We start from the raw sequence: 24,675 nt of genomic DNA on the forward strand, positions 1-24,675 counted from the left end.
TGGACACAGTATTCCAGAAGACGCATCACCCAATGTCCTATTCAACTTCAACATAACGTACCAACACCTACGCTCAAAGGACTGAGCATCGAAGGCAGGATGACATTTTTTTGAACCATTCTGTCTATATATGCAGCAAACTAAAATGAATTATGTACTTGCATCCCTAGCCTCCGTGTTCCACAACACGATGCCACGCCCGATCATTAATTGTATAAGCCCTACTCTTATTTGATGTTGCAAAATGCAATACGTTCGATTTATCCAGATTGAACTTCATGTGACATTTTTCAGCCCAAAGACGCAATGGATTAAGATCCTTCTGGAATCTTAGATCACCTTCTTTACAGTCTCCAGTTCTGCTGTCCTCTGCAAGCTTATGAACCATGGCTTCTATGAGTTCTATTGTTTTCTCATATAGGTCAACGAATTTTAATTATTTGTCGTGGCCATCATTTAGCAGTTTGCAAATCATTTAACAATTAGTCATGTAGTTAACCATGAGGAAGAAAGCCATAGACTGCAGGGAAATTGGAAACAATTGGCAAGAAAATGTGCTGAAAGGAATTTAATCCAGTGAAGTGGGTGATAATGAATTTGGGGAGGAACAATGATAAAAGTGTGACTGTTAACAGTAACAAAAGAGAAATTGGAGTAGGCATTCACGAATGTTTGAAGGTGTTTGGACAAGGGATCAAGTGGTCTCGATGGGTTGGAGATACTTTCTGTTCTTGACAGCAGATGGTAATATTAGAGCAGGGAAATGATGCTGGAACTTTAGCAACGGCCTATTCAAGATCAATGGAGAGGGGAATCAGATGGGCAGAAGTGCGTACTGCAGGTTCTGGAAATCAGAATGAAGACTAGAGTGGTGCTGAAGAAGCACAGCACGTCAGGCAGCATCCGAGTTGCAGAAACAAATAACCTTACGGGCAAACGCCCTTCATCAGGAATAAAGCTGGGAGCCTCGAGGGTGGAGAGATAAACGGGAGGACTGGGTCTGGGAAGAATTTAGCTGAGAGTGCAAGAGGTGGATAGAGATGGGGTTAAAGGTGATAGGTCGGAGAAGAGGGTGGAGCGGATAGGTGTAAAGGAAGATAGACAGGTGGGACAGGTCAGTAGGATGGTGCCAAAATAGAAAGTTGGAACTCGGATAAGGTGGCCGAGATGAGGAAACTGGTGAAGACCACGTTGATGCCCTCGGGTTGAGGGTCCCGAGGTGGAAGATCTGGCGTCTGGTGGTGAGGGAATGGTGGTAGAGGAGACCCAGTAACTGCATGTCCTTGGGACAGTCAGGGGTGGTGTGGTAATTGATGTTTTTGGTCATGGGGCGTTGGAGTTGAATGTTGCGGGTGCCCTGGAAATGTTCACTGAAGCGCTCTCCGAGAATGTGTCTGTTGACCCCAATGTAGAGACGACCGCATCGCGAGCAACAGATGCAGTAAATGACATGTGTGGAAGTGCACATGCACATTTGATGGATGTGGAAGGCTCATTGGAGCCTTGGAAGGATGTGAGAGGGAAGATGTGCGTGAAGGTTTTGCAATTCCTGTGGTGGAAGGGGAAGGTGCCGTGAGGGGAGGGTGGGTCATTGGAGGGCCTGGACTTGACTAGGTAGTAGTGGAGGAAAGAGTCTTTGTCAAAAGTGGATAGGGGTGGGGATGGAAATATAAATTTCCCTGTCACTGCAGAAATTGCAAAACCTGCACCCACATCTACCTCCTCACCTCTGTCCAAGGCTCTAATGGTGGCTGCCACATCCATCAAAGTTTCTCCTGCACTTCCACACATGTAATTTCTTGTATACGTTCCTGTCGATGCGGTCTCCTCTAAGTTGGAGAGAGGAGATGGGTTCTCACAAAACATTTCAGAGAATATCTCCAGGATACCCGCAAGAATCAATCCCAGTGCCCCATGGCCAAACATTTCAACTCCCCCTTCCACTCTCCCGAGGACATGCAGGTCCTGGGCCTCCTCTATCGCCACTGCCTCACGACCCGATGCCTGGAGGAAGAAAGCCTTATCATCCGCCTCGGGACTCTTCAACCCCATGGCATCAATTTGGACTTCACCCGTTGCCTCATTTCCCCTCCTCTACCTTACCCCAGTTCCCACCTGCCAGCTCAACACCATCCGCCTGACTTGTCCCACCTGTTTATATTAATTCCCACCTATCCACTCCACCTACTTCTCTGACATATCATGTTCACCCCCCGCCTGTATCCACTTACCGCACTCTCAGCTACCTTCTCCCCAGCCCCACCCAGTTCCCATTTATCTCTCCATCCCATGTGCTCCCAGTCTCATTCCTGATGATGGGCTTTTGCCTGAAACGTCCATTTTTCCTGCTCCTCAGATGCTGCCGGACCTGCTGTGCTTCTCCAACACCACTCTAATCTTGAGGGGAGTCAGTTGATTGAGAGGATTTTCAGATATTTTTCATTGTTGACCACAGGCTGTGGATGGTAGCAGAACTTTAGCAACCACCAGTTTAGGGAACAGCTAAAGGACTGAGCTCAAGTATGGTCACGGCATAAATCAACATTTTTCTTAAAATTGTAAGATAAAAGATGGAAGGCTAAAGTATGCAACTTTGCCCATCAAGACCGTTTCACCAATGAGTTTCTCACTGATTCCTTTCCAAGTCAGGGTGCTATGGGCCTTGGAGGGGAACTTGAAAATGGTGGCGTTTCGTTGCATCTTCCAAACTTGTCCTTATAGTCAGTATAGCTGTTGAGCTTTGAAGGTTGTCAAAATGCCCGAATGACTTACTCCAGTGCATCTTATAGTTGGTGCACTCTGCTGCAATTGTGCCTTCGTGGTGAAGGGAATGAATATTGGAGATGTTTAAGAGGGTACACTCAAGTGGCTGCATTGTCGTGGACGGTGTCAAGTTCCTTAAGTGTTATTGAAGTTATACCCATCTAGGTAAATGGAGTGAGTTATATTCCATGTCTCATTTGTGCCTTGCAAACGATGTAGGATTCACAGAACAATGAGTTGAGTTTATAATCAAAAAATGTCTCAAGAACATGTTATTGTTGTCAAAGTATTTATCTATCCAGTTTTGATAAACTTTTCTCCCGAAATAATAGCTCTGTGGACGATTACACGGGGTAATTTGTTTACAGTAAAATTATTGAATGTCAATGAGATACGATTAAATTCTCAATCATTACGATCTTACTCTATTTCGTCCTTGTGTGGACCAATTTGATTCCATTCGCTGTCTGATTTCAAGTTCCAATTCCCGTCTGTGCTTGAAATTTCAACCGTTTCTTCGCAAAAAATGTCGCCACCTGCCGTATTAATATGTAAGGACGCTGCAGGGGACAGCAGAGATTAATGAACATGTTGTCAACACTGGAGAAAATGGAGCTTCGTGGAATGATTGGTTAGGCTGGGATTATTCTCCTTGAAACAAAGGAGACGGAGGGGAGCTCTATAATCACATAATGACATTTATAAACGTTCAATATTCATGGGATCTTGACAGGGTAGTTACGGGCAGGTGGTTCACCCTCTGGTATGAGGAGAGCACCAGAGGACATGAACTCAGCATTAGATATTATCTATTTAATTCAGAAATGAGGAGTAATTTCTTTGCTCACGGGCCAGTGAATCGATGGAACTCCTTGCCGAAATTGTTATTGAGGCTGAGTTGTTGTGTATTTTCAAACTGTGCCAGACAGATATTTAACCAGAAAGACGGTGAAGTTTTGTTGAGGCAATGCTGGAGAATGGAGTTGAGGCTTATCAGATCAGCCATGAGTTCGTTGAATGGTGGAGCAGACTCGATGGGCTGAATGGTCGACTTCCAATCCTACATCATTTGGTCTAACGTCTTATTTTATTGATACCTTTAGAATTCTGAGGGGATGGGATGAAGTAATAGAAAAGGTCTCTCAAACTGATCAGACAGATCAGGAACTAAGCTCATAAGGTCATTAACAGGAAATGTGCTGTGGCCTGGATACAACAAATGGCACTGGACACACCGCAGATGGGTATGTGCAGATGTTGTGATTGCTAAAGAAAATTGGTGGATATAATATTGTTGCCAACTTGGTGACTACGCTGGATGCTGGATGATTCACACAGCAAAAATTTGTGAAAGAATGAAAGATTCGTTTCATTGGAAAGGTTTTCTGCGGTTCCATTTCGATTGACTGTTTAAAAAACTGATCAGAACTTTGTGTGGAATGTGACATTAAAATTCACAAGCCCACTGGATAAACTATTGCACCCGATCTCTCTTTTTTTGTTCCCCTTTCATTCGATGTAAATTCATAGAAAGTCAAGATGGAATGAAAGGAGGAAAGAAACGTTTGCACTCCTTTTCATTATCCCAATGTAACTAACAACAGAATCAAATTGCTTTACTTCGACTTTGATGAGATATCGATTTATCACAAATCTCCGTTGCAATGAAGGGCAAGAGCACGATTCTCCACCCAAAGTATCCTAAAGATGCGAGGCACAAAGGGAAACCACAGCTGCTTGTGATGGAAGTAACAGCCAGAGAAGGATTCTAATCCACACATGAGCAATGGAAGAGCAACCCGTCGCCTGAACCCCTGGGAGACTTCAGCCCATTGCAAAGGGGCTCACATGTGACCCCGTCAAGATCACATTTGGTGCACCGAGGGGATAAGAAATTCCCTGAGCGGAATCGAATCCACGCCATTATGTTTCTGCTTTCAGCGGAAAAATAATACCAGCAAAATCCAAGCAATTGACGTCGTCCTTGGAAGGAAGACCTTGTCCTTGATTTATTTCGAGTCGGAACTGTCTCAGAATGACCCAGCAAACATGAAATTCCCGTCACATTCACACGCACATTTAGTCTTGACGCATAAATTCTTCAGACAGTTTCTCTCTCACGTGAAGAAGTATATACGGAGAGAGAAGTGAAGGTGATGTTTTAGCTCGATGGTTTTTCTCATATGGCTGAACCTGAACTGGGTAAAATTCCCGGAAATGCAGTTTTGTTCGATTCATTTTATTAATTTTGCTGCAACTTCATTCTGTTCATTCCAATGATCGGAAGTGAATTGGATTTATATGAATGTAACGCTTCATGTTGTATTCAATTTTGCTCCGAATTTATTTCAGCTTAAACAAAATACTGATGAGAAAAACAGAAGGTTGAACTACAAAACAAGATGCCAGTTTTGATGCTCAGTTACTTTGGCAGATTTCAGTGAGTATCAAATGAACCCAATATCCTGGCGGTCGTCCTCCCATCTTTAAGGCATGGTATTAAAGCAGGAAATCGATCTCTAAAAGACGGGTTACTTCCTGTTCATTATGGAATAGCTTTCCTTGACAATATACAAAATCTGCTCAGTTCCATTTATAATGTTTCATGTGGAATATTAATATAAATCTTTCAAAACGCTGAGGTTTTTTGCTGAATCTTACTCAGCTGCATTCGTTTCCGATATTTCTTTGCATCTGAAGTCGTCCAAATTAGACCTTGTTTCCTCGCACCTTCTACCCCCTACACCCTCCTTCACACTTTTACCTGGCCACAGGCTGTCTCTCTCCTGGTGAAACTCACTGCTTGTGTGTCTCTAACTGTGCCTTTCCAAATATTTTGGAAACGGATTGTCTGAGTGACAGAAATTCTGCTCCCATCATTTATTAGTCCTACATCGATGGTTTTGAAATCTTGACTTTCAGAAATTTATGAACTTGAAAGAGTGAATTTACCACATATTTACTCTCTCCAAACCTCAAATACTCTGTAAAACTTCCATTTGGTTTTCCTTGGTTTAGTTTCAAATTTTCCAAAACACAAATAAATAAAACTCCATCCTCACTAAACGCCGTCAGCATTGTCTCTAATGTCTTAGCAGCCCAGTAAACGCTGGCAGTGTCCTCTCTGATAGAATCACAGATTCCCTCCAATGCAGAAAGTACAATTAACCCAATTGAGTCTATAGGGAGACTCTGAACACCATCTCAACCCGCTCCCGTCTCTATCCCCGCAGGCTTCTGTCTTCTGATTTCAAATAAACCAGCTGGAATAAAACCTGGCATCGTGTGACTGCTGACCTTATCACCGCGTTACCCATGGCTAACTCACTTAACTTACTGAATTCACTCCCTGGACACATCAGCCCAGTTTAAAATGGCCAATCCACCTAACCTACAGACCGAAGAGCAGTGCGAACCACTGAACAAATGTACCATCACATTGAACACTACCTGCATCATGTGTAATGGCTTTACACACTGGCAACTCCGCCTAGTGAAAGCAAGCTGTGCCCACCAACCCGAATTCAATGCATCCAACGCTGTACAACCTCAGTAGTTCTGCTGGAAATGTTTCTGCACTCAGGTCTGAATGGGTTTACTCTGTTTTCTTCCTCAGATTCCTGCTTTAAATAAACAAATGAGTCAGGAACAACTCTGTATAATGGTTTTCATTGCAACACAAACACAATGTGCAGTTTGCAGAAGTAATGTGCTTGCACTTTCACTGACACTCTGTCTCCCCAGGAGCTGCAGTCCTTCCCCAGCTGATTCAGACAGCACTGTTCTTCCTGAGATATGTCCCATCGAGAATGCAAAGCCAAACATGAATAACCTTCACTGGGAACATAGCGACAGGTTAAAAACCTTTACAATGCCCCCAGTGGAGAATTGAGCCCGGTGACAGGCGGGGACACTAACCACGATACTGTGGAGGACAACAACATCGATGGAGACCCTTCAGCCTGTTGTGGCCGCACTTGTCCAACACAACTGCTTAATGACCTGAATCAAGTTTAGCCCATAATCTTACATGTTTTGGCATCATAAATTCACATCTGATTTTTTTTAATGCTTAGAATGATTTCCGCCCTTCTGACACTTTCCGCAAATCTACTCAAACCTTTCTGCCTTTTCCCGAAATCTCTTGGCCCCAGTGTTCAATCTCTCCATCAATAGACACTTCTTTCAGTCTATCCTATCCATATCCCTCAATATTTAGTACATCTCAGTCATGTCTTCTCCAATCTCCTCTGCTCGGCGACAAACAACCCCAGTCTGTCCAATCTCTCCTCACAACTAAAACTCTTCAGCCCAGACAATATCCCAGTGAATCTTTACTGCAACGTTCCCAGTGCGATCACATCCATGCAGAACTCTGAATTGCAGAACTGCACACAGTAATCTAGCTAGGGCCTAATGAACTTTTTTTTCTATTCTGTTACAGTATGAGGGCGTCGCTGGCTCGGCGCATGGAGCCACATGGAGGCGCGAGCAGGTAAGAATGGCAGTTTCATTCCTTAAATGACGTCAGATGGTTTTGTTGTTTTTCAACAATTGAACATGGATATATAGGTGTTATTAGATTCGTAATTCCAGATATTTATTGAATCCCAATTTTACCACCTATCATGGTCGGAGTCAAACCCAGGTCCCTGGTGTCTGAAATAACAGTGCAGTGTTCAGTGGTAATAGCGCTCGGCCATTTGCAGAAAAGCAGTGAAACTTATCTTATCCAATTAAGTCACTTTGCCCCAATACTGTTCTGTGCCATTTTCCTGAGCTTAACCCACCCCCCCCCCCCCCCGCCCCCCAACAATAATATCTGGCCCATATCAGTAAAAGCTGCTACATGAGTATTGGTCTCACAACAGTGGTAACCAAATGGTCTGCAGGTCCCGATGGTGGGGTTCGGGCACGTTCACCCAGCAATAATGACCGCAGCCACACAGACTGATCAGTATCAATGTGAGAGTCAGTGTTAGATTCTGCAATGCCTGAGTGAAATAGGAAATGACTCCACAAACACATGATGAAAGAGCAGCGCTCGGAAAGCTAGTGCTTCAATTAAACCTGTAAGACCATAACCTGGTGTTGGGTCATTTTTAACTTTGTACTCCATAGTCCAACACCGGCATCTCCAAATTAATGAAATGGGGGTTATGGGATGGAAAGTTTGGTTAGTGATTGTAGGAGGGAAGAAATCTCTGAGAACAGGTGGATTTGAATTCTGACATATGAAACACAGAGATGTGAGTGAGCAGAGCTTGAAGGAAAAAAAAATCACCATGGAGAAAATCAAAACTTTAAAACAACTGATTCCTTTGTGTTTCACAAAAGACTGGGACACATAACGCAATTAATGCCGTGACTCGGATTCGAACCAAGGTTGCTGCAGCCACAACGCAGAGTACTAACCACTATACGATCACGGCAAACCACAGATGAACACGCTAAGCCCATGTAATAAGTAAAGTATCATAAGAAATGTTAGGCAGAGCAAGAAATACACAATATCAGTGCTGATCGAACAGTGGCAGATATGTGGGAACTCAGAATGGACTGACCGTTTAACATCGGTTCCCCCAGTGGCTGTGGTGATTCCATCATTAATGTGTTGAAGGCTGAGATAAATAGATTTCTCCAAAACATCAACGACTCCGGGGACAGTGCAGCTTTTGTTACCTGCACATCCACCAATATCATTTGTTGAATCAGTTGCTCCCGGTGCAGTCTCCTGTACATTGGGGAGACTGGGCGCCTCCTCCCAGAGCGCTTTAGGGAACATTTCTGGGACACCCGCACCAATCAACCACACCACCCCGTGGCCCAACATTTCAACTCTCCCTCCCACTCTGCCCGAGACATGGAGGTCCTGGGCCTCCTTCACCGCTGCTCCTTCACCACCAGACACCTGGAGGAAGAACGCCTCATCTTCCGCCTCGAACACTTCAACCCCAGGGCATCGATGTGGACTTCAAGTTTCCTCCTTTCCCCTTCCCTCACCTCACCCCATTTCCAAACTTCCAGCTCAGCACTGTCCCCATGACTTGTCCTGACTTGTTCTACCTTCCTATCTTCTATTCCACCTATCCATTGCACCCTCCCTCCCGACCTATCACCTTCATCCTTCCCCCACTTAACTATTATACTCTATGCTACTTTTTCCCCACCCCCACCCTCCTCTCACTTATCTCTCCACTCTTCAGGCTCTCTGCCTGTATTTTTGATGAAGAGCTTTTGCCCGAAACGTTGATTTTACTGCTCCTCGGATGCTGCCTGAACTGCTGTGCTCTTCCAGCACCACTAATCCAGAATCTGGTTTCCAGCATCTGCAGTCATTGCTTTTACCAAGCTTTTGTTGAAATGTATATTTCAATAGCAATGCAGTTTAACATCGGTTACTTCACGAGTTTCCCCACACAAGGCAGTAACCACTGCTGCCACATAGTCCCAATTCCCAGCCCCAGAATCAGAGGAAATGAGTGGCGCAGTCGCGAATAACCAAATTGAAATCAAGATGGGAATGAGGTCGCAGAGATACTCGCTAGCTTAAGTGACTCAACCGGAGAATGCACGGTGTTTCTATGATGGTTTAGAGGCCCAAGCAATTCCGAGGTTGGGAGTGCTTCTGGTCAAAGGCGGGGTAGAAGGGAAAATTTGTTCCCGTTTATAATAACAGCAATCTACAGTGCATCTAGCTGAGACAGCTGAGTGCCACAACTGGAGCGTGGGCAGCTGGTTTGAAGTTTAATTCTGCTTCATTATCACCCAATTCCCTGGAATGAATTGCTTTCACCATTTTTATTTCAAATTGTTTGATATCTCCCTGCAGTCTGCGGCTTTCTTCCTCGTGGTTAATTGCATGACTAACTTGTATGATCTGCACACTGCAAACTCACGGCCACTACAAGTAAATATGAATCATTGATCTATATGAGAAAACAGTGGAACTCACAGCAGGCAGGCTTAGTAGGTTTGCAGGCGACACCAGAATTGTAGACAGTGGAGAAAAGTATCTAAGTTTCAAAAGGATCTTAATCCAATGAGTCGTTGGACTGAAAAATGTAACATTGAGTTCAATCTGGATAAATGGAAGGTATTGCATTTTGGTACAACAAAAAGAGTATGGCTTTGCATATGTTGGAGAACAGGGAAGCTAGGGATGCAGGTACATAATTCCTTGTAATTTGCATTACCAACAGACAAGATGGTTCAAAGGCATTTAACAAACTTCCCTTCATTGCTCAGTCCTTTGTGTATAGGAGTTGGGACGTAATGGTGAAGCTTTGCAGGACATTGATGAGGCCTCTTCTGGAATATTGTGTCCAGTTCTAGTCGCCCAGTTGTGGGAATGATATTATTCAGCTGAAGTAGGTTCACAAAAGGTATACATACTTGTTGCCTGCGGAAGGTTTGAGTTATAATGAAAGGCTGGATAGGCTGAAACTATTTTCAGATTCGAGATCGGGTGCTGGAAAACCACAACAGGTAAGGCAGCATCCCAGGAGCAGGAGAATCAATTTTTTTTCACGCAAGTGTCCTTCACCCGGCTCTTCCTCGAAACGTCGATTCTCCTGCTCCTCAAATGCTGCCTGATCTGCTGTGCTTTCTCAGCACAACACTCTTGACTCTGATCTCTCATCTGCAGTTCTCACTTTCTCCTAGTTGAGAGTGTTTTCACTCTAGGTTAGGGTTTTGAGCGGCGACCTGACAGAGTTTATGAATTATTGAGAACGAAGTTTAGAGTTAACGATAGCGGCCATTTCCCAGGAGGGGGATTTCAAGACGAGAGGGCATATGTTTAAGATGAAAAGAGAGATTTTTTTTAAAAAAGACATAAGGCATTTTTTAGGGACGGTGTTTTACGTGTGTAATTAACTTGCTGAGGAAGTGATGGATGAGGGTATGTTTGCAACATTTAATGGGCAATATTTTCCAAACATGAATGGGAAAGTGGGATTTTAAAAAAATAAATGTATTCATGCCTAGTACATCAGTTATTTCCCAGAGGGCATTTAAGAGTCAACCACGGTATTATCCATCGGGAGTCTCATGTGGGACAGAGCAGATGAATATGGCAGGGTGCTTCCCGAACTGGCATGAGTGAATCAGATGGGATTTTCCACACAACTGATTCAGGTCACCACGAGATTCTTCAACTCATGTGCTTATTGAATTCAAACTCCACTACCTGCCATGCCAGGACCTGAACCCCTTGTCCCCAAAATATTACCTGGGTTTTGGATTAACAACACAGTAATAAAACTACAAGGGCATTATCACCACTCAGCGGGTACAGGAGGAGGCAGATGGGAATGGGTTAGGTTGGCAGTATGTTCAGCATGGATCGGTTGGACTGACAGGCCTGTGTTCATGCTGCATGACTCTGACTGACGCTATGGAGCAGGCAACTGGTTGGGATTAACAGCAGCATTGACAGCAGAACTGAACACCTGATGGGATATGTAATCCTGCTGGAAGCTCCGAGGTTGTTTTGCTCAGTGATCCCTTCCCACACGCGGGACTGGTGAACGGTCTCTCCCCAGTGTTCGTGATTAAATGAGTTTCCATTTCTGCGGTTAATTAATTCCCTTCCAACAGTTCCCACATTGCCCTGCTTTCTCTGTGGTATCAGTGTCCTTTTTTCTACACAGGGTGAACGATCGTTTCAAATTGTGTCCACACAGATACAAACATTCTATGTTGTGAATGTCTTTTCATTCTTCCTCATTCACCCACAGGGTGTGAGTATGACTGGTCTGAACAACATTTATTCTTCGCCCCTCGTTCGTTGCTGTTTGGCTACCCCACAAACCCGGGTGTGATCCCAGCCTCAGGTGTCTGTCTGTGGGCAGTCTACACATTCTCTCTGTTTTTGAGCTTTTATTTCTCCCTCAGACCAAAGATGTGCCAGTTACAGGGATCAACAATGGGAAATGCAGGCTTATGGGACAGGGAATACCCTGGGGGTCTGGTGGGATGCGCTTCGGATGTGCGGTGTGGACTGGAAGGGCCGATTAGACTGCTTCCGCACGCGGTGCAGATTCTTGAATTAAGGGTCAGCTCATGTTTTTCTGGTCCTGGAGTCTCTCGTAGGCAGGACTGGGTGAAGATGGTGGAATCCCCTGCATAAGGGACATGAATGAATGGGATTGCAGGAAATTAAAGTCATGGTCTCTGTTCCTGAGGTCAGGCTTGTATTTCATGTTTTATTCGTCGAACGTAAACATCACCGTTTCCGTGTCCCAACCCCCAAGGATGACTAGTTTAAAATATCACCCCAACACCACCTTCTCCAGGTTGAAGTCTTGACTGTGTGGAAGAAGCTGATACTGAGCTGATGCAAGCAAATGTAGCTGCCACCGCCAGTGTCGGAAACACAGATCCAAACAGCAAAATCATCTTTTAAACCCACCAGTGCAAAGTTAAGGGCTCAACACTCTCCACTTGTGCCACTCAGCTGTCTTCGAAAGATGCACTGTAAATCGCTATGATAGTATAAACGGGGGCAACCATTCCCTTGAGCAGGAGCACACTCAACCGAGGAATTTCTTGCGCCCCTATACCATCACAGAAGGACAGGACGCTCACCTATTTCATCACTGGAGTCAGAGAGTAACTCTGTGCATACATTCCCATCCCCATTTCTGGTTCAATCTGGGCGGCTGTGCCGATGTTAAGCTAAAGTGCTATTGAAGCATACATTTCAACAATATCCTGTACTGTCCCTCGAGTCTTTGATGTTTTGTCGAAATCGATCAATCTCATCTTTCAACATTCTCATTCAAGGGATCTCCACAGCATCTGAGGACATCAAACTGAAAGATTCAGCTTATTCTCAGTTCCCACATGTCTGTCTCTGTTCGCTGGGTACTGATATTGAACATGTGCTGTTCTTCCGAACATTCCCTCTGCTAGTATACTTATTGCTGCTTGCAAGCATCCTGTTCTGTGGTTACTGTGATCATGGTTGTCGGTATTTTGAATTGTGACCACAGCAACCTCGATTTGAAACCAAATCATGGCACTAATTATTCTCTCCGTTGTCCTTTTTGTGACAAATGCTAAGAAATTAATCGCTTTACCTTCAAATTCCGCTCTCTTACATCTCTGCGTTTCATATATCAGGATTCAAACACACCCGTTGTCGGAGATTCCTCTCCTTCCCACGATCATTAAACCTCGTTTCCGTCCCTCCCCCCATTTCTCTGAGGCAATGCACAATCTTTAACTCTCTTTCACATTCATACTGTTCTGTCTGTGCTGCTGCTGCGCTCACTGTTGTTGGGTGAACGTGCCCCAACCCCACCACCGGGACCTTCAAACAAATCGATCCATTTGGATACCACGGTTGTGAAATCAATCCCCATGGAACAGCTTTTACTGACATAGACCAGAGACAATTGGAGCGTCAGGCTCATGGAAAATACCCAGGGCAGTTTGGGTGAAAAGACATTTTATTGGAAAAGATCAGCTGTTATGGCTTTCTGCGTTGGTCTTGTGATAATGTCATCGGACTGATAATCCAGAGACCGAGGTAATAGTCTGGGTACTCGGCTTGAATCCCACCATGCCATGATTGTCAAATTTGGATTCAAAAAGTATCTGCAAGGAAGAATCTAATGACTACTATAGATCCATTGACAATTGTTGAAAACAAAATCTGTTTCACTGATGTCATTTCGGGATGGAATTTGCTATCCTTACTTGGTCTGGGCTGCATGTGACTTCAGACTCATAGCAATATGGTTGAGTCTCAACTGCCCTCTGGGCAATTCGGAATGGGTAATACATTCTGCTTAGCCAGAATCGCGCTTATACTAATGCAGAAATTTTAAAACAAATGCTTATTAGGCTCAAGCAAGTGTGTTGTGTGCAGTTTTGCAAGTCACATTATAGCAGGGATGTGATCACACTGAGAAAATTGCAGGAGATATTTACCGGGATATTGTTTGGGCTGAATAGTTTCAATTGTGAAGAAAGACAGGACAGAGTGGAGTGTTTGTCGCAGTGCAAAGGAGATGTAGAGGAGACATGATTGGGTTAGGTATGGACAGGGTTGACTGAACGAGTTTACCATTGATGGAAGGATCGATCAGCAGGGGCCAGAGTCTTAAGGAGAAAGACAGAAAGCTTTGAGAAGATGTGTGAAAGAGCTTTATCAGCCAGTGGGTGGTTGGAATTTGGAATACACTGTCTGCATTTTTCAGAATGGCAGAAACACTTATAACCTGAATAAATATTCAGATGTGAACTTTTGATGCCAAGACATATAAGGCTGTGGGGTAAGTTTTTTGAAATGGGATTCAGTTCATTAGGCAGTTGTTTTTGACAAGTGTGGCCACATTTGGTTGAAGGGCCTCCTTTGACACTCTTGTCCTCGGTAGTATAATGGTTAGTGTCCCCGCCTGTCACAGGGCTCAATTCTCTACTGAGAACAGTGTAAACGTTTAAAAACTGTCGCTCCATTCCCAAGTGCGGGTATCGATACGTGTCCTTCCAACCTCGATGGGGCATGTCACAGGAAGGACAGTGCTGCCTGAATAAAGGTGGGTAAGGGCTACAGCTCTCAGGAAGGCAGAGTGTCAGTGAACGGCCAAACACGTGACTTCTGCAAACTTCACCTTGTGACTGTGTTGGAATGAAAAGCATTTGACAGACTTATTCTGGATTGAAGTATTTACTAGAAGCAGGAAGCTGGGTAAGAAACAACATAAACGCATTCAAATATGAGTGCAGAAACATTTCCTACAGCACAAATTAAATTGTAAAGGACAGAGTAACATTGAATTTGGGTTCTTTTGTTTTGATGAGGCTGTTACCAGGGAATAAAGCCATTATAAAATGATACAGCAGTTGTTCACTATGATGGAACATTGTCTCAGTAATTTGCACTGCTGTTCAGTGGAATGGTTAGGTTGATTGACAAAGTTGAAGTGCCCTCTCGTGTCCAGGGAGTGAATTAAGTAAGTTAGGTGAATTAGCCATGGGTAACGTGGGGACAAGTTTAGAAGTCACTGGCCGACAGCTTATAGTCCAACAGGTTTATTTGAATTCATAAGGGGGAGGGCTCACTCTTCCTCTGGTGAAATATACGGGAATAGGGAGGAGAGCTTGGTGTGGGTGAGATGACCTTCAGAGAGTCGACACCGGCTTGATTGACTGAAATGCCCTTTCTGCACTGTAGGATTCTGTGATTCTATCGGAGAGGATAATGTTTGTGTAAAGCCATTAGAGAAGATGCTGACGGGGTGCACTGAGGATGAGATTTTATTCACTTGTCTTCTTGGAAAATTGAGAACAGTTATCGCTGAACCAAGGAAGACTTAGTGGGTTTTTTTCCGCTGATGAAATGTTTGGACAGAGTAAATGAGTGGAAAATTCCCTCTTTCAAGTAATTAAACTTTTAGATGTCAGGCATTCAAATCCTTTGAATACAACCTTTGAAGGACAACGAAATGATGAGAACAGTATCGCTGTCACTCCGAGAATCTGTTTTTCAAAATATTTGAAAAGGTACAATTGGTGACATACAAGGAATAAATTTCACAAGGAGAGAGACAGCGTGTGGCGAGATAAAGGAGTAGGGGTGTGGTGTAGTAAGTCGGAAGTTGCGGGGAAACAATGTCTAATTTTGTTGAGTTTAAATGTAAAGACATTTCGTGAAGATGTGCAGCTGAGTAAGATTCGATTCCAAAACTCTAAGTTCAGAAAGATTTGGCATAATATTCCACTTCAAGCACTGTAAATGGAACTGAGCGGATTTTTAAAATTGCGATGGGAAGATATTACATAATGGATAAGAAGTGACCAGTTGCTTGGAGATCGACTTCGTGCTTTAATCACATGCGTTCAAGATGTGAGGAAAAACACCATGATATTTGGTCCATTTAATACTCGGTGAAATCTGCCAAAGTAACGAGCAACAAATCTGCACTTTAACCCTTTGCTTTTCTAAGAAGTATTCGTAAGCTGAAATAAAGTCGGAGCAAATTTGAATACAACATTAAACGTTCCAATGAGATAAATGTAATTCACTTCCGATATTACAATGAACATTGTCACGCTTCCACAAAATTAAAATGAAACGAACAAACAGCGTTTCTTGTGATTTAATCCAATTCAGGTTCAGCCATATCAGAAAAGCCATTGAGCCACAACATCGTCTTTATCTCCCTCTCCATGGCTGCTTCTCCACGTGAGAGAGAAAGTGACTGAAGAAATTATGAGTCAACTGAAGGTGAGAATATGACGTAAAAATCTTGTTCTCTGTTTGATTCTGACACAGTTCAGACTCAGAATGTATCAATGACAGCTATTCATTCTGACCAGCATGGCTATTTATTGGAATTTGCTGTCATTATAATTCTGGTGAAAGCAGAAACACATTGGCGTGGATTTGATTCCACTCTGAAAATTTCTCATCCATGACTTTCACGACATGTAACCTGATGAGGTCACGTGTCACCGCTTTACAAAATGTGCTGAGGAGACCGAGCGATTATAGTGGTGGGTTATTATACTGTTGTTCTCCACATTCACGGATTCGAGTCACACTCTGGTTGCTAACTTCACAAACCGCTCCAGCAGTTTTCCTTTGCACGTCAGATTGGGTCGAGAATCCTGTTTTTGCCCTTCACTGCACGGGAGATTGACGAGCATTCTACACCACATTAAAGTCGAAATGAAGAGCGAGAGCAGTCATTCTATTCAATCGTGCATTAAATTGTTGTAATAAGAATGAAAACATTTTTCTTTCTGCCCCACATTCCATCTTGTCTTTCTGTGAAGTTACATCGAAAGAAAGAGAAACAGATAACAAGAGATCAGGAGCACAACTTTATCCAGTGGGGTTGTACATGAGTATTTTAACCTAACATTTCACAAAATGATTTGATCAGTATTTCAAACAGTCACTCGGAATCCGAACCGCAGAAAGCTTCTCCAATTAAATGAACCTTTCCTTCTTCCACAAATTTCTGCTGTGTGTGAACCATACAACGATCCATCATCCAGCGTGATCACTGACTTGCCAACTGTATAAGGTCAACCAAATTTCTTCAGCAATCCCAGCTTCTGGACACAGCCACCTGTGTTGTGCCCAGTGTCATTTGTTGCACCCAAGCCACAGCACATTTCTTTTTCCTGAGTTTATGAGCCTTGTTCCTGATCTGTCTGATCTGTTTAATAAATGTTTCCTATCACTTCAGCTCATCCGCTCACAATTCTGAGCTTATGAATAAAATGAGGCATTAGACCAAATGTTAAACAAAGTGGAAGTATGCCACTCAGCCCATCGAGTCTGCTCCAACATTCAATGAACTCATGGTTGATCTGATAATCTTCAACTCGATTCTGCTCACTTCCCTCGACAAAGAGAGACCACAAGATACAGTCCATGACATTTGATAGAAAAAGGAATTTGCATAATCTCATGACTATTTATTGTTCATAAATAATTAACTCCTCAGGTACTGAAGCAGTCCAAGTCCAAGTACAACAAGATCGGGACAATATCCAGGCTTGGGCTTACAGGGGGCAAGTAACATACAAGACACACAAATGCAGGCTATGACCATCACGTGTAAGAAATAACATAACCACCATCCCTTGACATTCGATGGTTTTACCATGACTGAACACCCAATATCAAAATTATCCTGTGGATAATCATTGATCAGGAACTGAATTGGTCTCACAACGTAAACACAGTGGCTACAAGAGTAATTCAACTCCTGGCTCCTGAAATCCTATCCAAACGCTACCAGGTACAAGTCAGGAGTGTGATGGAATACTCCCCACTTGCCTGGATGAGTGCAGCCCTAACAACACTCAAGAAACTTGATACCATCCGGAATAAAGCAGCCCGCTTGATTGGCACTGCTGCTACTGAGCATCAGTGTTGGTGAAGGTAGATGCTTGTGGATGTCCTAGCTGCAATCTCTGCCTCTTCTTATTAACAAAGATAAAATAATCTTACATTGCTCAACTTTTTCATCAAAACCCAGTAGAGCATTCACCCCAGCCCTCTGTTATACCAACCAGCAACATTTCCACCACCAATAGCAGCTCCTCTTGAATTATGTTGTCAGTAACTTGTAATTAACTGGTTACTACAATTGCAACTGAAGATGTATTGCTAGAAAAGCGCAGCAGGTCAGGCAGCATCAAAGGAGCAGGAGAATCGACATTTCGGGCATGAGCCCTTCTTCACGAAGGTCCTGAAGGAGCAGTGAACCAAATTTTGAAATGATCTTTCTGAACATAATATAGATCAGGTTAAAACTGAAGTAGGTGTCTTACACAACTTGCTGCAAGGACACAGACAGTAGAATCTGAGGTGATCATGAGTATATGGAGGTAGAATGTGGGAGACAAGCTGGGACTGTATTGGAGTAGTCATGATGAGAGGGAAAAAGTGCTGGATGCATGGTTTCAGCAGCTGATGGACTGACGCTCAAGTGAGCCATTGGAAACTGAGCAAGTGACTACCATCTAATAGGACAGAGAAACTGATCCATCAGCCTGAAACTGACTGACCACGTCAGTCAGAGAATCTGGGGAGTTATAGCTAGGACGCAAACAGCAAGGCAAGTAACTCAAACAGGAATGCGGGTTATTATCTGCAGATCCTGTAAAGATCGAGGGCCCTGTCACTCCCCACACAAACCGGATCCCATTAAAGCTGGGATTGAGGAGGCAATAATTGAGACAGTAACAGATTGAGAGAAGCAGGGAATAGTCAGACCGACAGTATCCCAGACTAACTCACAGAAGCTGGACGGCTCATCCCACCTCACTATTGATTATACCTCCCTCAGTGAATCCTCCATTATAGAGTATCCTACAGTAGTGAACCACACCACTGTATTTAATGGATCAAAATCGCAACAGGATACAGTCTCAGCACTTGATATTGTGAATGGGTTCCTGTGGACCTGGAACAGCAGAATAATCTAGTATTTACTGTCTGAGGAAAGCAGTAGACCTGGATCCAGTTACCTCAGGGATCCCATAATATTCCAGTATACCCCACCGATATATGACTGATGGAGTTCGTCAATTTAATCTTACCAACACCTCATTACCTCAGTTGGAGAGAAAGAACATATCCGGATATTACACAGAGTATTGGGTCAGGTCAGGCAGGCCAGGCTTAAAATTAACCCACAGAGCGTTGGAAGGTCGGGAGAGATGTACCTGGGACATCACAGCAGGGTGATCAAATCAGGAAGGGAGGGGGACAATCCCAGTGGAACAAAAGACCATGATTTCAAAACTATCCACCGCACAACGTGAAGGGGATAAGGCAAACTTTAGGATTGTTTAATTACTGGAGGACTTTTGTGGACAATTACCCAGAAATGGCAGAACCATAACGAGCCCTGACAGAAGCACGGACATTAGCTAGGTGTCAGGGAGTCAGCATATACACAGACAGACAGCATACTTTTGGTATAGTTCATGACTAAGTGATGGCCTGGGATCGGTGAGGGTACATCACCCTGACTGGGTGCACATACAGCGTGAAGGACAGGTCAGAGAGTTTGTGGAAGCAGTTAACTTTCCCAGTGAAGCACCAATAATGAAGATTATAGCTCACAGGAAAGTAGAAAACTCACACCAACAGGGCAGTGAGTATGTGGGTAAGGCAGGTGAATAGACAATAGGTGCAGGAGTAGGCCCTTCTGCCCTTCGAGACAGCACCACCATTCATTATGATATTGGCCGATCATCCTCAATCAGTATCCTGTTCCTGCCTTATCCATTAACCCTTGATTCCACTATCCTTATTAGCTCGATCCAACTCTTTCTTGAAAGTATCCAGAGATTTGGCCTCCACAGCCTTCTGGGGAAGAGCATTCCACATACCCACCACTCTCTAGGAAAAAGAGTTTCTCCTCATCTCTGCTCTAAGTGGCCTAGCCCTTATTTTAAAATTGCTTCCTTTGGTTCAGGGCTCACCCATCAGCGGAAACATGCTTCCTGCCTCCAGAGTGTCCAATCCTTTAATAATCTTATAGTGAAATACTGACTGGAACTGTGCAGACATTTGAGGAGATGGCACTGGGCATAGCTACAGAAGTGAGAGAGGAAGGTTTAAAGATATTCCCAGAAACAGTCCCACAACAGGAGAAACAGGAATGGGAAAAGGGTGGGGCAGTAATAGGACACGTCAGAGTCTGGATGACCCAGCAGCGCCACTACACTATGTAAGACAAACAGTATTAAAAACATATCATGGGCTGGCCCATATTGAGGAGGATAAAATGCAATATCAGATGATCCACTACAATCCTTGCCTGGAACAGGGAGAAATACAGCAAGGTTTTGTCGAAGGTGTGTAGTCTGTTCACAGTGTGAGCCAGGCAAAGCAATCAGGATAAAATGGAGGCAACAGCAGGGACCCAGGGGCCCATGGGAACAATTACAGATGGATTTTACACACACACCCATCCCAATCCCAGGGAAGGAAGTCCTACTGGGTTTTAATAAATAGGTTTACTCAGTGGTTGGAAAAATTCCCCTGCAGATTCTGACCAAGGGACAAATGTTAGAGGGAACATAGCTAAAGAGCTATGTGCCCTGTTTGGTACTGAACAGAAATCCCATCCCCCATTACACCCCCCCACCCCCACCTCCCCCCCCCCCCCCCCCCCCCCCCCCCCCCCCCCCCCACTCCCCACTCTCGCCCAGAGCTCTGGGACAGTAGAAGGAATGACGCAGACACTGAAAGCAAATCTGACTAAGGATCTCTCAGAGACAGGACAACGATGGGTTAGAGTACTCCCCACCAGCCTAATGGAACTGCGGACAACCCCAGCAAAGGGGACGGGGCTGTCCCCCTTTGAATTAGTGACTGAATGGACAATGCAGATGCCACAGGGTATGGTAGTGGGAGGGCTGGAGATGTGCAATGACAAGGATGGGTTAAACCATTTGTAAATGAACTGGCAAAGCAGCTGCATGAGCTGAGAGAATCGGAGACTGGGAAAGGCATCAGGGAAATATCCGAGCTGAAATTCCAAACCCTGGAGTTCAGGTCAGGGGGAAAATATTACTGGAACGTATGAGGTAAACACATCAAAATGCTGGACCTATCTGGGGGAGCCAGAGAGGGACCTCTCCCATCGTGCATTAGTAAGGAGTTCTGAATAAACGTTGGTCATGCTGCTCAACACAGAACTCAAGGCTCCTCTTTGATATTTCTCCCAGCAACAGTTGTGCAGGGGCATGTTGCTGGCTGGAGGTCTATGGCTAGTGCTGTTCCACAAGGATCAGGACTGGGGCATCAGTTGTTTGTAATGTATATAAATGAAACGTTTGAAAATGTAAACGATTTAAAGAGCAAGGTTGGAGATGGCACAAACTGTTGAAGTTATGAATCGTGAAGAATGATGTCAAAGGATACTGTAAGAAAGAGATGAGTCAGAAAGTTTTGTGGAGAAATTGCAGTTATATTTCAATTCAGACAAGTGTGAGGTGATGCGTTTTGTAAGACACAAAGCAAGAGGAATGTATACAAAAAACGGAAGGGCCCTGAGCAGCTCTGATATACAGAGAGATCTTCAGTTGCAAACTGAAAGATCCCTGAAAGTGGTGAAGGAGGTGAATGGCAGGCCTGCCTTCTTTTGTCAGTGAGTGAATATAAAACAATAATCAGGCCACCTTTGGGGTATTGTGTGCCGTTTTGATCACCACATTATAGCGAGAATGTGAAGGTTTTTGGAAAGGTGGAAACAGGTTTACCAGGATGTTGCCTGGATTGGGAGAGGTTGGAAAATCTTGGATTGTTGTCTTTGGAAAGTCAATGGCTGTGGGGTGACCCAACTGGCACAGAGTTTGTAAACCATGGTTTACTATAGAAATTGCATCTCTTGTTAAGAAGATAAAAGAGGCTAATGTCTTGATGAGGCAAAATGGTACAGATGAAGCAATTGAGAGTTACAGATCAGCTAGGAAGGATTTAAATAGAGAGTTAAAAAAAGAAAGGGAGGACACCAGCAGTCTTTAGCAAACAGAATTAAGTATAACCCTGAAAATGTCTATAGGTATGTGAAGAATAAAAGGATGATTAGAGTAGGAAAAGGGCTAATCAAAGACAGAAGTGGGAAGTTGAGTGTGGACCCTGCAGAGATTGGAGGAGTGCTAAATGAACATTTCTCATCGGTGTTTACACAGGAAAAGGAGAATATTTCAGAGGACAAAAATGTGGTACGAGATATTAGACTAGAAAGGTTTGAGGTTAGTTACGCACAGGTTTTATCAATTCTAGAAGGAGTGAAAGTAGACAAGTCCCCAGGCCGGATGGGGTTTATCCGTGGATTCTCTGTGAAGCTAGGGAGGAGATAGTAGAGCCTTTGTTTTTGATATTTGAGTCATCATTGTCTATGGGTTTAGTACCCGAGGATTGGAGGATTGCAAATGTTGTGCCTTTGTTCAAGAAGGACAGCAGAGATGACCCCGGTAATTTTCGACCAGTGAGCCTTACTTCCATTGTAGGAAAGGTTTTGGAAAGGATTATAAGAGATAACAGTTATAATCATCTAACAAGCAACAATTTGATTTCAGATAGTCAAAATGGTTTTGTCAAGGGCAGGTCGTGTCTCACAAACCTCATTGTGTTTTTTGAGAAGTTGACCAAGCAGTTAGATGAGACTAGGGCAGTTGACGTGGTATACATGGACTTCAGTAAAGCCTTTGATAAGGTTCCACATGGTAGGTTGATGGAGAAAATGCAGTGGCGTGGAGTTGAGGGTGATTTAGCAGTTTGGATTAGAAATGCCAACAAGTCTGGAAGCATCTGTAAAGAGAAATCAGAGTTCACATTTCTGAGGAAGGACCCGAAACATTAACGGATTTTTATTTTCTCAGATGCTGCAAGACCTGCTGAGCATTTCCAACAACATGTGAATGTTTAAAGGGAGTTATGTGAGACAAGTTTCTTATGCAAAAGGTGGTAGATGACTAGAATGTACTCTCCTGGGAGGTGGTAAAAGAAGAAACAATCACAATGCTTAAGAGGCATTTGGGCAGACACATAAGCTGGCAGGGGTTGGCAGGTACATGGATCATGTCCAGGCCGGTGGAATTAGTTTGGAATGGCATCATGGTCTGCACAGACGTGGTGGGCCGATTATTCCGGTGCTGCACTGTTCTGATTGCCAGAGGGTAGAATGTGTGGAGCGAAAGATAATATTTTGAGTGGAATATGTCTCTTCTTTAGAACACACAGTAAGTTGATGCATTTTGAGAGAAGCAATGTAGAAAGGGATTATATATTTGAGTGGCACAGACACAGACTGCAGGACAGCAGGAATGGGGGACAATGTGTACAAATCATTAAAGGAGAGAAAACATAAAGTGTTTTGAGTAAAACAAATGGGATGCTGGGCTTCGTTAATCTGGGAATGATAACAAAATTACAGAAAAGATGCTGACCCTTGACAAAGCTCTAGTTAGGTCACAGTCAATCATTGCATTCAATTCTGGTCAACAGATTCCTGGTCAGCACGAGGAAGTTAAAATATCATAGAGGGACCAGTTCCATACCTTTTGCTTCTCTTTCAGGACACCGTGGAGTCTCAAGGGTTAAACATTCCCTTGCCAAAGGCCTTATTTCATCAACTGAAGGTCTGTTCTCTTAGAATCGAGACAGAACACCTCAGAAGCGGGGGAGGCTGACAGTATCACAAAATAGAACCTCTTGCAGCCACACATGTGGATTGCCCAGTAACCCAGGACAGAGGAACCTGCCCTTTCTAGACAAGACTGAGTTCCCTGGGCAAAACCCTGTCAAACTGCCTCCACTCCCATTGTCTTACCTCCCCTCCATATGGGCATAGGTAAGTGAATCCCCCATTTACTGAAGGAAGAACCCTTCTGCCTTAATCTCTTCCTGCCAACACATAATCATGAACAATATGATAATCAGTTTCTGTAATCCATCACACGTTATCACAGGACATCGTCATTCATCAAGCTTTGTAAGGTCATAATTACCTGCTTTAAACGATGTAATGACAATCGCCCATGTGACTGATATGCCTTTGTCTAATTCCTATTAAATATACTGTCTCTGTGGGTAAGGCAGAGATTCGTGAAGTAGACACTCGGCTACTTTAGAGACACTTTAAAACTCTTGCCGGCTGTCCAATAATAAAGCTACTGCTGTTGTGCAGAAAACTTGCATCATCTAGATTTGTGGAACAAAATAGGCATCAACAATGAAGGATATGAGTGATCTTCAGAGGACAGACTTACTGGAGTGGTTCACTGATGAAGAAAATACATTCACTGGATTGATTTGAAGAAATTGCGATTTTCTTTGAAGTGAAGAAGTTGGATATATTTTTGATAAAGCTGTATAAAATTTTAACACACCTAGATACAGCAGACAAAAATATCTGCATTCGATAGGTGATGACACAAGAGTTAAGGTCAGATGTAAGGTTTTGAGACAGCGGGAGATGAGCAAGTGTTTCTGCTGACTGTATTGGCTAGAAATATGCAGAACATGTTGCCTATTATGGTGGTGCAAGTAGAGAAGATCAATGATTGATAATAACAATTAGATCAGTTCTGAGGGAAATAAACTTGCAGAGTTTAGGGTACGTATGGGAATGAGAATATGGGATTCTGCTACAGAGAGCCAGCTTGGATTTGATGGGCCTCTTTCTGTGCTATGATGCATTTTATGTGGACTTGCTTAACTTGCTCTGGTCACCGATTAAGTTGTCATTGAGGTAAATCTGCTCAGTGATCCTACTCAGACCAATACAGGCTGTCCCTCCACAGCAGGAGGTAATGTTTACTGCTTTATACTGTTTTCTTGATGGGGTGGTGGCGGGGGGGGGGGGGGGGGGGGGGGGCGGGGTGTAGGTGGGGGCGGGCTATCGGTGTGTCTAACAG

At 43.8% G+C, this 24,675-nt stretch overlaps 1 non-coding gene across 1 annotated transcript; it reads right to left on the reverse strand.

Moving 5' to 3' along the window:
• Positions 1–8,123: 8,123 nt before the first annotated feature.
• Positions 8,124–8,195, reverse strand: trnah-gug (transfer RNA histidin (anticodon GUG)). Its single transcript has one exon. It is a non-coding gene; the product is annotated as a tRNA-His (tRNA).
• Positions 8,196–24,675: the final 16,480 nt, after the last annotated feature.

This window comes from Chiloscyllium punctatum, chromosome 30, assembly GCF_047496795.1.
Source record: "Chiloscyllium punctatum isolate Juve2018m chromosome 30, sChiPun1.3, whole genome shotgun sequence".
In the NCBI taxonomy this organism is placed as follows: domain Eukaryota; kingdom Metazoa; phylum Chordata; class Chondrichthyes; order Orectolobiformes; family Hemiscylliidae; genus Chiloscyllium; species Chiloscyllium punctatum.